General features: G+C 43.9%; 1 protein-coding gene across 6 annotated transcripts in view; it reads left to right on the top strand.

Moving 5' to 3' along the window:
• LOC104240256 (amino acid transporter AVT1A) overlaps positions 1-12,593 on the top strand; it is a 51,197-nt gene that overhangs the window by 28,578 nt on the left and 10,026 nt on the right. The gene's annotated exons all lie outside the window — the stretch shown is intronic.

Raw genomic sequence — 12,593 nt, 5'->3', positions numbered from 1 at the left:
TTAGCATCTACTGCCTAACAACTAGCATAAAAATAAATTACGTATTTTTAGAACCACAAAATCAAATCTAATTGTAATTACCATTTTTGAGGTAAACAGTTTGGCACCCACCGTGGGACTAAAAATAATAGGGATTGTTTTCATGCTGATTTATTGAAAACACAAGTTATTCTGTATACTTTTTCTTGCCCAAGAATCTTTGGTTTCAGGTCAGAATGTCTAACTCAGTGAATCCACATGGAAACAACGGTCTTGAAGACCATGGAAAGAATGGTGTAGCTATTCCAGGCGTCGGTGTACCACAGCGAAACCCTGAGGATGCACTGGAGCCAATCCTCGTGGATGTGGTCTCACCCAACGCCCAACATGTCGATATAAGCTCCCACACTAATAGGAGTACACGCCAAGAAAACTAACAAGAAGCTTAGAAAACCCCAGCTCGGGGGGAACAAGAGGTTAGCCTTCACGTCATTTTTGAGATGTTGAAGGCATAACAGTTGGCGATTGCTCAATTGCAAAGCCACCAAAAAACTCTAAGCACATTAGCACCGGAAACGGCCCCTCAAGCCGAACAGGTGTCGGAAAGATCGAGCAACAATGGGTCAGCAGCTGACCCCGCTATTATGAGGATGCTCGAGGACATCACAAAGAGGATTGAATCGGGCAAAAAGAAGATAGAAGCTAATGATAAAAAGGTGGAGACCTACAATTCAAGGGTCGATCAGATCCCGGGGGCACCCCCGATCCTGAAGGGTGTTGATTCAAACAAATTCGTACAAAAGTCATTCCTGTCAAGTGCGGCTCCGAAGCCCATCCCAAAGAAATTCAGAATGCCCGATCTCCCGAAGTACAACGGAACCTCGGATCCCAACGAGCACGTCACTACTTACACTTGTGCCGTAAAGGGAAATGACCTAAAGGATGACAAGATCGAATCCGTCCTATTAAAGAAATTCGGAGAAACACTTTCAAAAGGAGCCATGATGTGGTATCACAACCTATCCCAAAACTCGATAGACTCATTTGCCATACTGACAGATTCTTTTATAAAGGCACATACCGGTGTCATCAAGGTTGCTACAAGGAAGTTCGGCGTCTTCAAAATCAAACAAAGAGACAATGAGATGTTGCGGGAGTTCATATCTCGCTTCCAAATGGAGCGAATGGAATTACCACCAATCTCCGATGACTGGGCAGTGCAGGCCTTCACCCAAGTTTTGAACGAATGAAGCTCGGTAGCTTCAAAGCAACTAAAGCAGAACTTGGTTGAATATCCCGCCGTGACTTGGTCGGATGTCCACAACTGATATCAGTCGAAGAGTAGGGTCGAGGACGACCAACAGGGAGCCCCCTCGGACTCGGTATATCCTAGTAGGCTCTTGACAAAGGAGCCAAAGCCAAACAAGGAAAGGTACCAACCATACACTGAAGATCGAAGAAACGCCCCAAGGCATAACATACCCCGAAACGACCGAAGGACAGATCGAGGTCAGAATCCTCGGGAACTCGTAAATAGAGCCAGATTCGATAGATACACAGGGTCGAATGAGGCACCCAAGTTATCTGAGTACAACTTCAATGTCGATATTTCAGACATCGTATCAGCCATAGGTAAAATCAAAGACACCAGGTGGCCAAGGCCCGTACAATCAGATCCGTCGTAGAGGAACCCTAACCTGGTGTGTGAATTCCATGGCACACACGGTCATAGGACTGAAGATTGCAGACAACTCCGAGAAGAAATAGTCCGACTACTTAACAAATGGCACCTCTGAGAGTTCCTCAGCGACCGAGCCAAAAATCAATTTCGGGAAAGAGAGGCGAACAGGAAAAATGAAACAGAAGAACCACAACATGTCATCCACATGATTGTTGGGGGAGTCGACATCCCACAGGAACCTACCATCAAAAGAACAAAAATATCTATCACCAGGGAAAAGCAAACTTGAGGTTACATACCCGAGGACGCTTTCACATTCAGTGACGAGGACATCGAGACCCTATCTCAGCCTCATAACGACGCATTGGTAATTTCTTTTCTTGTGAATACATTTCAAATTAAACATGTACTTGTGGATCCAGGTAGCTCGGCCAACATTATCAGGTTGAGGGTGGTGGAGCAGCTCAGACTGCTCGACTAGATCGTGCCCACCTCTCGAGTCCTCAACGGATTCAACATTGCGAGCGAGACAACTAAAGGGGAAATCACCCTCCCGGTCAACGTGGCCGGAACAACCCAAAGTGCCAAGTTTCATGTCATCAAATGGGACATGAGATACAATGCCTGCAAGAGAGATGTTCGTAGTGCACGATGTAGTACCAGCATCGGCACCTTCAACATCGAAGGAGCCAAAGGATAAGCAAACAACAAAGTAGCAATCACAAGCTACATCCTCGGTTGCACCCGAGTGAACGAACTAGGGACCGTACCGTGTCCCCGGAGCAAGCAGTGGAAGCATATCGAGGCTTGAAACGCCATCACAACTAAGGTATAACCGCCTCCCTTTTTATTTACTTCTCACACTAACCTATGTGTAGGCGTCCAGTTAGAAGAATCGAAGCACTTTCCAGCTTGAAGACCTTAGGTTTTAAAGCATGCATTGCACTCTTTTCCTTCGATCGGATTTTATCCCAAGAAGGGTTTTACCGGCAAGGTTTTTAACGAGGCAACATCTATGTTCTACCTAAGGAGAACTCAACAAGTATTCAAGGCTTCTCTTCGATCAACCTCGAATACTGGGCGGCATCCCCCCGGGAGATCACCTTTTCGAAGAAGTCAAGATGAGCCACAAAGGGTCTCGATAGGAAAATGATGTATCGGGTCAAACGGTCGAATGAACCGTGTCCGCATAGAATAATCGAGCCCTTGACAGCGAAAAAATGTATGCTTGTACCAAGTAATCAAATGAGTATATTTTATCACGCTTTGCGCTTCAAAGAAGTCTGCTATCTCTACAAGAAAGGGCTCTAAGGCCTTAAATTCCCCTAACACTCTGGGACTGACGTCAAAAACTCGAAGCGGTAAGAATTCCAAATCGAAAACTTCGAATCATAAGACCTCCAAAAGGCAACACCAAAACTGTAAAACCTCAAGCAAGGAATGAACCATACTTGTACGAAGTAACCTATATGTAAGACCTCAAGCAAGGCATGAATTATACTTGTACCAAGTAACCTATCTGTAACACCTCAAGTAAGGCATGTTCAAATTTATAAGACCTTACAAAAGGAATAATACCGATCTTAAAGTTAAGGCTATATATTCGAACTTGTTAGACCCCTAAAAAGGCATGCCCTCGATATAGACGCCAAAGTTACTTCTCGAGGACTAAAAAGGTTATGGCCAAATACAATGACTACGGTCAAAAGGCTGTACCAGCCAAACTAACGCGACTCGGGGACGCCCGACCGTCACCATAAAATCACAGGCCTTCAATTACTTCGAAAATACTTCGAAAAGAACTGGTTAATCAGGCTACCCTTGGTATAAGCAAAAGAGCTTCGTTCATATCAGCTCCAAACAATAGGCTTCGAAATAATTCAACCATCGAGCGAAACCTCCCGAGGTGCTCATTTGTCACTACATAACGACTCACAATCGAGGTTATTATCGAACCGTTGAAGAGTTGGGCGAACATAAAAACTTCAAAAAGCCTTTAACGAGGGAAAATAAAGCCTACATTAGAGGTTGTACCGACCCAACGCGTAAGAGCCACTATCACCAGCTTAAATTAAGGGTCATATCGAGTCAACGTGTAAGAGCCAGTGTTGCCAGCTTAAATTAAAGGTCGTACCGACCCAACGTGTAAGAGTCACTGCCGCTAGCTTAAATTAAGGGTCGTACTGACCCAACGCATAAGAGTCACTGTCGCCAGCTTAAGTTAAAGGTCGTACCGACCCAACGCATAAGAGCCTAAGTGCCAACCTACATTAAAAGACGTGCTGACCAAATGCGTAAGAGCCTGTGGGCCAGCCTAACAAGCCTCATGGCCAATTCATCTGGCTAACAATTGACAAACATCGCAATACAAGACAAAGAAAGACACACACAAGAAAAGGGAAATGCATGAAAAATGAAACCGAAAGGCTTCCTTATATATGTATGTGTGAAATAATGCAAGGCTACATTAGCAATGCTCTTTGAGAACCCTATACACAGAATCAGAAAAGAATAGCCTATTCTACTGTCTCCTCGAGGACTGCGGCCTCGTCGGCCTCTCCCTCATTATCTTCGGCATCAGATACGAGGAACTTGGTGTCTTATTCATCCGCCTTGGCCTGCTCAATCTCTTCCAAGAGATCGAAGCCCCTGGCATGGATTTCCTCAAGGGTTTCCCTCCGGGATTTACATCGGGCATACTCATTACTTTTGCCTTCCTGATCGAAAGCCCCTCTCATCTTAGCTCGAGCATCAACAACGTCTTTTAAATAAACAGCCATTTTCCTGTCAGCGTTAGCCCGAATCTTTTCAGCTTTAGCCTGGGCGTCCGCGACCTCGGCCTTCATCTCCAAAAGATCGGACGCGATCCTTGCAATCCTGCTCGTCTGGACCGAGTTGTTTTCACGGGCGTTCCGGAGCTGTACCTCGAGGGCAGAAGCCTTGGCCAAAGCATTCTTCTTGGCCGCAATATGGGCATCTATCTGAGCCCTTAGCTCGTTGCACTCATACTTGGCATGGCCAACCTCGCTCCAAAGGCGTTATAGATCCTCTGTCTTCCTCTGGCCAACCTCGTCATTGTTGTCATAAATAAAGTAGGTGATGCTGTTTTGTCTAAATAGTCGAACATTTCGACGGGGCGCCGGAAGGCATTTTTGCAAGAATAGCCACCGACGGTTTCTTTGCCAATTTTTGGCCACCTAGCAAACACAACCCTAAAATCTTCCCTTTTGAAGTGTTGAAGGGTTGTACTTGCAAAGTGGCCGTGTTTATTTGAATCTTGAATTTTGAATTTTGTAAAATGACCTCTTTTTATCAGCTTTAATAAAATTTACTTTGTTTTAATCCAATCACCTTAATCTAAATGTGCAGAATGAGCACGAGTCAAAATTTACCAATGAAGGTTATGACCAAGATTCTGTTGGAACTACACATGTGGTGGGAAGATTTGGGCAAGCAAGGACGAGACATGGTCAACCATTACTTGGGGGCGCTCACCGGATTATTAAGTATCATGCCTAGGGGGGGACATAATAAAAGCACTGGTGACATTTTGGGACCCAGCTCACAACGTTCTACATTTCTCAAACTTCGAGCTCACACCTACTTTGGAAGAGATAGCGAGTTATGCTGGGAGTACCCAAGGACTAAGACATAAATACATGGTCGCTCCAAGGGCTGTTACCCCTCACAAGTTCCTGGACTTGCTAAAAATAAGCAGGCAAGTCCAATATGCAGATTTGGCGGGTGGGTTTTCCACTTTACACTTCATATACCAACGGTATAGACATATAGGGGGATTTGAAAACCCGGAAAACAAAATCTGTACTAAAGGGAACCGCCCAAAGTGGGAAGAGCATAGATGCTTCGCTTTCATGGTCGCATTCTTAGGTCTTTTGGTGTTTCCCAGGAAGGATGGGAATATTGATTTACAGGTAGTCGGAGTCGTCAATACTTTGATTACCAATGCCAAGAGCACCTTTGCACCTATGATAGTATCAGAAATATTCCGAGCTCTCACAGTTTGCAAAGCCGGGGTAGATTTGTTCGAAGGGTGCAATTTGTTACTACAAATATGGATAATTGAGCACCTGTGTCATCGTCCTCGGTACATGAACTACGGGTCTATAGGGAAAAGATGCATAGAGGAGTTTGGTACAAGGGTCAATGGGTTCAAGATGCCAGAAGGGGTTGTAGATTGGATATCCTGCCTTCGCTCCATAACTGCAGACCAGATAGAATGGACGTTGGGTTGGCTTCCTGTTAATGAGATTGTATACATGCCTGCCACCGGTCCTCACTTCCTCCTAATGGGTCTTAGAAGTATCCAACCTTATGCTCCGTATCGGGTTTTGAGACAGTTGGGAAGATGCCAAATAGTCCCCAAGGACGAAGACCTTAACATTCATGCAGTCGAGATCCGCTCTCATGGCCAATTTCATGAAGCAGTGGTTCGCTGGATCTGGAGTGAGTGCCAATATTTGACGGAGAACACCCGAGTACGTGATTTATCCGAGGGTAAAGTCTTGTCCGGTTACCTTGCTTGGTATAAAATGAGTGTTGAGTTTTGAAGACCAGCTAAGAGGCCCCACCTCCAAGAATTTGTTGAAGTATCACAAGAACAATGGGATTGGGTAACCAAAGAAAATGAATACAGGGCCACCATAAGCAAGTTGGAAGGGCAAATCAGGGATCTCAAATTCGATAGTGGTTTGCAAGCTGCTGCAGATGAAGGTGAAAAGAAGAAGTTGGTCGAAGAAAACGAAGCCCTTCGAGCCCAGATTCAAAGAATGAAGATAGTTGCTGAAAACCTAGGAAGGAGCCAAGCAAATGAAAGACTTATAAACGGTCTTAGGCAGAAAGTATGTGAGTATGGGGTTGATTTGGAAAAGACTGAGGTTGAACTAGCAAAGGCCCGGGCAAAGTTGGCGAAGAACGTCGAAGGACGGGCAGAGTTTATTCAGTAATTAAAAGGAAAATATGATAGAGAAGTCGCAAATCTAAAGAAAAAGCTAGCTACCATCGAGAATGAAATGGCTAAACAGACAAAGAACTTTAAGGCAAAGAGGGAACATTGTTATGCATTGATGTCTCGGCTGGAAGAGGACATGCAACAATTGCAGGAGCAAAGCCATCATGACACCCAAGTTCTGGAAGCTAGATCTCAACAAATTGGGCGCCTGCTCCAAGAGAAAGGCATCATTAGATAAAGGATTAGAGGAATTGCTGACTACATCGTCATAAAATGCCATAAGTGTGAGGATATGACTAGATCTACTTTCTTCGCCGCAGTGATGACTTTTGTTCGCCAGATAATGGACGACCTGGATCGCCTCCAAGGAGATCTTGCACATAGGCTCGCGTCGACACTGATTGATGTCCCGCGGGCCCCTGGAGTAGTTTTGGAGGCACTTATGTATTCCTGATTTTTCTTTTCGAGTCCGTATTTCAGTTTCCTTTTAGAGTCTGTTTTGAGTCTCTTTTAATTTTTCAGTTCTTAGGTATGTATGACATAGTCGTTGTAATAGAGAAAATTAGAAGTTTTTATTTTAATGAAAATTTGAAAAACCCCAAAAAATTATTTTTTTCTTTTATTTCGCATTTATCCACTGAACTACGTGATGATCTGATTCACGCGGCATCGTGATACGTAGGCAATCCCCATCGGATCTAGTCATAGCTATAGATAACCGAATAAGAGAGAAAATGATGAAAAGAGGACACAAGAAAAAGAGAGAAACAAGAATAAGAGAGAAAACAATGCAAAAGAGAGAGTGCAAAGAAACGAGAGCAAAATAATGAAAAGCGCAAAAGAAAAGAAAAGATTTAGAGATCTGGGACGGCATAAAAGTTGGGATGAGACACGCAACCGCTGCAAAACAAGTAGAAAAACATTTAACTGTTTAGGTGCATTGCATTCCTCAACGTGCGATTTCCTATGTGTTAATTTTCCTAAACTAACCGGTTTGTTGTGTATGTTTTGAGAACAGGTTCTATTTTTTAAGGTGGTTGGTTTTGTGGTAACCTGGCTTCATACCCCTACTTTACAAGATCCAAAGAAAGTTTCGAAATGACAACACAGAGTCATCTACCAACATATCCCCCCTCAGAAGATAGCCCGTTGTTGGTTATCCTGACGTCAAAGGCAGCAACTGCTGAAGAGAACAGGGCCATGCGCCTCCGCATGTTGGAAATGTGGGACACTTGGTCTAACGGTAGAGAGCCGCCTAGTGCAATACCTGGTTTTCCCGAGCCGATTCCCAGAACAAGCGGAACCTCCAACATCCCTATAAATTACCCAAACACCACATTCGGATACCCCACCATGTCAACCCATTTCGCCAGAACACCTTCTGAGGTTCACCCCCAGGCATTGATTTCGGGAGTGGCTTCTAACATATTCACTGCACCACCCACCTCAGTTACGGCACAACCAACATTGCTCAGGCCAAGCTTTGAGTAGTCATCTTTTACTTTCCAAATGCCACTATTTCCATCGGACACGGCTCATGTCACCACAAACTCCTACCCTCAACCACCTCGGTATGAGTTTATCGTGGGACAAGAGAGAACTGTAAAGAATCCCGAGAAAGAAGAGATCACTCGGAAAATGAAAAGCATAGAGCAAAGTCTCAAGAACATACAAGGCCTGAGTGGCCAGAAGAGTGTCTCCTATGCTGACTTGTGCATGTTCCCGCATGTTCATCTGCCCATCGGTTTCAAGACTCTCAAGTTTGAAAAGTATGATGGACATGGAGACCCCATAGCCCACCTGAAAAGGTATTGCAATCAGTTAAGAGGAGCGAGCGGAAAAGAAGAACTCTTAATGGCTTACTTCGGGGAGAGTTTAGCCGGAATTGCATCCGAATGGTATGTGGATCAAGATATCTCCCACAGGCACATATGGGATGACTTGGCCCGAGAATTTGTCAGACAGTTCCAGTACAACGTAAACATAGCTCCAAATCAAAACTCTTTATCCAATTTCAAAAAGAAGTCTTTAGAGAGCTTTCGAGAGTACGCTATTAAGTGGCGTGAACAAGCTGCCATGGTGAAACCCCCAATGGATGAGACCGAGATGGTCAGTGTCTTCTTCCAAGCCCAAGAGGCTGATTACTTCTAGAACATGATGTCCTTTATGGGAAAGCCATTTGTAGAAGCCATAAAGATTGGGGAAATGGTGGAGAATGGTTTGAAAACGGGTCGCATCCTGAGCCAGTCAGCTATAAGAGCCACCTCTCGAGCAATCCAGAGCGGGTCAGGGGCTGCAGAAAACCGGAAAAAGAAAGAAGAAGTGGCAATGATGGCCTCGAGTGTAAGAAACCCCCCGTCAACCTCGAGGTTACTTTGGTTCCTCTTCAAGCACCCCGCAACATTACTACCTTCACCAAGATGCGGTATACGCCATGACTCTTTAGCCTTATGCAGTAATGAATGCCTAGCCATACGCTCGGCCGCAATAACACTATAACCAGAACCGAGCTCCACTTCCTAGAAATAACCCTCCTCACCATCCATATAATCCCCGTCCACCACAGAATAATTTTCCTTATAACGCCCGTGCCCGTGAACCACCTAGAAAAACCAACTTCACACCCATCAGTGAATCATATTCCAGCTTCTTCCCAAAGTTGGTCCAAATGGGTTTGTTGCAGCCCGTATCTCCAAACAGGCAAAACCCAAAGTCACCCTCCTACCGACCAGGTACCCGATGTGCTTATCATTCAGGGGCAGAAGAGAACGACATTGAAGATTGCTGGACCCTTAAAAGAGCGGTCGAGAACCTGATAGAACAAAAGCGAGTAATGTTGAGGGATGAGGAGGTCCCCAATGGAACCAACAACCCATTACCAGCTCACAACAATGGGCCAGTTATTGGGATGATCTGTGAGGGCAAAGAGTTTGACCCAGCTTTGAAAGCTATCATTGCTATCGTCGATGTTGAAAAGAAGCCCAAAACGACAGCAAAGCAAGCTAAGGATGAGAAGAAAAAATATCCCATTCCTCAAAGCGTAAAAAAGGTTGTGGAAACCAAGACCAGGGCAGTACCTCTTAAAGATGTTGTTCTATATGTTCCCAAGGCCCCCAGAAAAGAACAGTTTGTATTGAGTCCTCCCAAAAGGCTTGAGCAAAACAAGGTCACGCTTACGGTACTAAAGATGTACGTACCAAAGGGGACTTATGTGGTGCGGGGGCCGGTAATTTTACCCAGGCTGACTAAGCCTGTGGTTATCAGCCGCGCACCACATAATCCCATGAAGGACCCCACTGTTGTCCCCTAGAACTACAATAAAGTAGTGGTAACATACAAGGGAAAGGAAATCATGGGGGAGGTGAATGAAACAAACCCATCTGGAAAGTACCTCAATTTGGAAGAATTGGACAAGACCAAACAAAAGCGTTTTCTGCTTAAAAAGCCAGCTAGTGCTGAAGAGGCAGAGGAATTCTTCCAAAGGATGAAAACCTCGGACTACGTTGTGATTGATCAACTCAGGAAGTCCCCCTCTTAGGTCTCACTTTTGTCTCTACTAATAAGTTCGAATGAGCATAAGAAAGTGTTTTTGAAGACGCTTAATAAAGCCTATGTTCCGGTCGAGACCATGGTTGAACAATTGGAAAGAATGGCAAAACGGTTTTTTGAAGTCAACCGAATTTCATTCATCTGAAATGATTTGCTTCCGGAAGGGGCTGCCCACAACAAAGCTCTTCATTTGACTGTCAAGTGTGAAGGATACTACATGAAAAGAGTTATGTTGGATGGCGGGATCTGGGGTTGACATCTACCCTCTCTTGACCCTACAGAGAATGGAAATTGGGACTGAAAGAATTAGGCCCAACAATGTTTGCGTACGTGCATTTGACGGCGTCAAGAGATAACGATCGGGGAGATTGATTTAATCCTAACCATCGGCCCTGTGGATTTTGAAGTAACATTTCAGGTTTTGGACATGGACACCTCCTACAACTTTCTCTTAGGAAGGCCTTGGATCCATGCTGTCGGGGCCATACCCTCTACTCTCCACCAAATGGTTAAGTTTGAGCATGAAAACCAGGAAATCGTGGTCCACGGAGAAGATGAGCAATCAATTTACAGGGACCCGTCAGTCCCATGTCTGGAGGATAAGGAAGGTAGTGAGCACATAGTCTACTAAGCTTTTGAGATTGTGGTCGCAGACCAGTGTGAGGAAGGAACCTCGTGTCCTCAACCCTTCTTGTCAAACGTGCCAATCATGGTCGCCAGTGAAATGATCAAACATGGCTACAAACCCGGGAAAGGGCTCGGGGCCTCTTTGCAAGGCATTATGGAGCCTATCACTTTGACTGCCAGTGAGAACTTCTTTGGTGTCAGTTTCCAAGTTACAGAAGCCGGCGTGAAATGGGCTAATAAGCGTAAGAACGATGGATGGGTTCTGCCTCAGCCGGTCCCGCATCTCGCCAGAATGTTTGTTAAGCCAAGATACATAAAGGAAGAAGATGAGGCCTTCACGGTCGAAGAAATTGAGGACATGTGTGGGGCAATGAGGCAAATGTTATATGAGGCTCATATGGTCCAATCGGGTGAAGGCTCAAGCACTGTTGAGGTGCAGTCTATGGGGCCAAATGCCAAACTTCAAAATTGGAAGGCTACTCCGTTCCCAGTCAGGCGGGAATCCCGATAGTTCTGTCTATTACATCTTGCGTTTTTATACGTTAAAATTTCGTTTTCAGTTAACCGACGTAAACTCGGGGATGAGATCATCTTGCGTTAACGTACTTACACTATTTATAACAAGCGATAAATAAGTGTTATGAAGGATAAAGGGGTACACAGATTAAATTATGCGAATAATTGGTTAATTATCGAGTAACAAAACATTACCCAGTTAACTAATAAGTGGACAAAAATTAACTAAAATACACCATCTAACGTGGCACAAAGCCACCATGACAAGAAAATGACTCTTATCTTAGTCATTATGCCAAGTGGCCGCTAAAGACCTAATTAAGTAAGACTTGATTTTAAGTCTTACCTAGTTAAGATAAGAACTTTGAAACCAAGTCCCAAGAACGTTGAAACCAAGAACTTTGAAACTAAATCAATTTCATGTCTTTGGCTTCATTTCAATTTGGTGTCTTTGGCATTGAAAACAAGAACGTGTAAGTTCAAAATCAAGAAACATTTTACAAATTAAAAAGCTAATTGTCATACTACACCAAGACATGAAAAGCATGAACAATTTCGTTTCAAAAATTTCAAAGGATTCAAGCAAATTCTCGTTCAACATATTTCACTGAAGCAGAAGCTTCATTTCATTCGAATAATTTCAGGAACATGTATGTTAAGGTCATCCCTTCTTTATTTTGGCATGATCCAAATTATACTGAAGAAACGAGCAAACACACAGTTTCCACAAATTACTCTCTTCATAGAAATAGTAGGGGTGTCTATATTCTTGATTCCCCATGAAAAATATTATTATCTTCTGTTCATGGGTCTCAGAATAATACGCAGTTGGAAAAGTTTATCCGGAAGGAATATTGAGATTATTACATATTTTTCATGCATTTCACTCATTTATACATATGCATATACTCATGACCAGATGGCGTTATATACGCGTATATATATAAATATATATATATATATGGGATATGGGAAAAGGTTACGACGTTATATACGCACCACCACCTGATCAGTTGGTATATATTGATGATGTTGCCCACAGTGGCCGAGACGATATGATGGGATGCCCTCAGTGGCATGATGATATTATGTACACCTATACCTATGCATGACACGACATTTATACGCATGTGCATGACATTACAAACGTTTCAGAATTTACAAAGTTATTCAGATTTAAAGATGTGATTCTGTATTCCATGTTTCATCTATGTCTTTTACGTACTAATTTTCATGCCTTACATACTCAGTACATTTTTCGTACTAACACCC

This window comes from Nicotiana sylvestris, chromosome 12, assembly GCF_000393655.2.
Source record: "Nicotiana sylvestris chromosome 12, ASM39365v2, whole genome shotgun sequence".
Taxonomy (NCBI): Eukaryota; Viridiplantae; Streptophyta; class Magnoliopsida; order Solanales; family Solanaceae; genus Nicotiana; species Nicotiana sylvestris.
The sequence above is the reverse complement of the archived record's forward strand: the minus strand, read 5'-3'. Positions and strand labels throughout refer to the sequence as shown.